Source organism: Tiliqua scincoides, chromosome 6, assembly GCF_035046505.1.
Source record: "Tiliqua scincoides isolate rTilSci1 chromosome 6, rTilSci1.hap2, whole genome shotgun sequence".
Taxonomy (NCBI): domain Eukaryota; kingdom Metazoa; phylum Chordata; class Lepidosauria; order Squamata; family Scincidae; genus Tiliqua; species Tiliqua scincoides.
The window spans coordinates 6,974,754-6,977,253 of NC_089826.1; positions in this window are offsets into that span (position 1 = coordinate 6,974,754).

Consider the following 2,500-nt stretch of genomic DNA (forward strand, 5'->3'; position numbering starts at 1 on the left):
ATCCAAGTACTAACCAGGCCTGACTCTGCTTAGCTTCCGAGATCATGGTATAAGCCTACAGCACCCGGTATTCCCAGGCGGTCTCCCATCCAAGTACTAACCAGGCCTGACTCTGCTTAGCTTCCGAGATCAGACAAGATCAGGGATGTGCAGGGTAACAGTTGCTGCATTTTTAGCACATGCCAAAAGGAGGCCTCCAGCCAGCCAAAACAGTGCTCCCAGTTGCTCAATGTAGCAAATAAGCCCTGAACAGAAAGTGCTTCAAGGGATGCCAGAGTAACACCCCTGGCCCTCCTCGTCCAGCTTGACTGGCAGGGACTAGAGAGCTGCAGCCCATAGCTGTGAATTCCCCTTCCCAAGCAGGCTGGACTGACTCCCCATCTCCCCATCTTCAGGCAACTTCAGGTTGTCTGACTGACAACCCTGCTTGATATGGAAAATGTTTGGTCCCCCTGGACTCTGAGGTTATGCTTGCACTGGTTCCCCCCCCCACCCGTTGGTCGTCCCCCCCGCTGTTCTGTTCTCTTTCATAGCTGATGCTGACCTTCCTGTTGCTTTCACAACTCTTGGAAATACCTTGCAAGCTGCTTTGCTATAACGAAAAGTGGGGTGTAAATCTATGGAGAAGAGGTCTCGGTTCGGGGAGGCATCCTTAGCTGCTTGAAGGTCACTCTGCCCCAACTGCCTGAGGACTGCAGAACAGAAGGGGTGCCCACTCTTGTTTTAGCCTTGGGCCAACCAGAGGACTCAGGGCCACAAGGAAGGGGCACTCCTTGCCTCTCTGAAGCACATCATGGCAAAAGGAAGCAACCTGGTCCCAATTCTTGATCAGAGCAGGAGCAGCTGCTTCCCTGCCAGGAAAAAAAACAAAAACAAAAAACATTCTGCTCCAAACACCAGGTACAGAAGGTTCCAGGTGCATTGCTGGGAAAGGTCCCTGCCTGAAACCCTGCCATCAGTTTCTGCTCAGGGTTTCCGATCTCCCAGATCTGTTGCCAGTCAGGCTCAGCTCAGGCAGTATGCATCAAGGGTCTGAAGAAGGCAGCTTTATATGTTTATCGGACTGCAAAATAAGGGAAGCACATTCTGCTGTTGGCCAGAGAACTTGGGGAAGCTTATCATGTTGCAAGCTACTGGAGGCTGCCTTGAGGATCATTCAGCTGTGAGGCAGAGTATCAGTTTGCTAAATCAAAAGAATAATGGTTATAATGGTTGGCAACCTTCAGTCTCGAAAGACTATGGTATAAGCCTACAGCACCCGGTATTCCCCGGTGGTCTCCCATCCAAGTCCTAACCAGGCCTGACCCTGCTTAGCTTCCGAGATCATGGTATAAGCCTACAGCACCCGGTATTCCCCGGTGGTCTCCCATCCAAGTCTTAACCAGGCCTGATGCTGCTTAGCTTCCGAGATCATAGTATAAGCCTACAGCACCTGGTATTCCCAGGCGGTCTCCCATCCAAGTACTAACCAGGCCTGACCCTGCTTAGCTTCCGAGATCATGGCATAAGCCTACAGCACCCGGTATTCCCAGGCGGTCTCCCATCCAAGTCTTAACCAGGCCTGATGCTGCTTAGCTTCCGAGATCATAGTATAAGCCTACAGCATCCGGTATTCCCAGGCGGTCTCCCATCCAAGTACTAACCAGGCCTGACTCTGCTTAGCTTCCGAGATCATGGTATAAGCCTACAGCACCCGGTATTCCCAGGCGGTCTCCCATCCAAGTACTAACCAGGCCTGACTCTGCTTAGCTTCCGAGATCAGACAAGATCAGGGATGTGCAGGGTAACAGTTGCTGCATTTTTAGCACATGCCAAAAGGAGGCCTCCAGCCAGCCAAAACAGTGCTCCCAGTTGCTCAATGTAGCAAATAAGCCCTGAACAGAAAGTGCTTCAAGGGATGCCAGAGTAACACCCCTGGCCCTCCTCGTCCAGCTTGACTGGCAGGGACTAGAGAGCTGCAGCCCATAGCTGTGAATTCCCCTTCCCAAGCAGGCTGGACTGACTCCCCATCTCCCCATCTTCAGGCAACTTCAGGTTGTCTGACTGACAACCCTGCTTGATATGGAAAATGTTTGGTCCCCCTGGACTCTGAGGTTATGCTTGCACTGGTTCCCCCCCCCACCCGTTGGTCGTCCCCCCCGCTGTTCTGTTCTCTTTCATAGCTGATGCTGACCTTCCTGTTGCTTTCACAACTCTTGGAAATACCTTGCAAGCTGCTTTGCTATAACGAAAAGTGGGGTGTAAATCTATGGAGAAGAGGTCTCGGTTCGGGGAGGCATCCTTAGCTGCTTGAAGGTCACTCTGCCCCAACTGCCTGAGGACTGCAGAACAGAAGGGGTGCCCACTCTTGTTTTAGCCTTGGGCCAACCAGAGGACTCAGGGCCACAAGGAAGGGGCACTCCTTGCCTCTCTGAAGCACATCATGGCAAAAGGAAGCAACCTGGTCCCAATTCTTGATCAGAGCAGGAGCAGCTGCTTCCCTGCCAGGAAAAAAAACAAA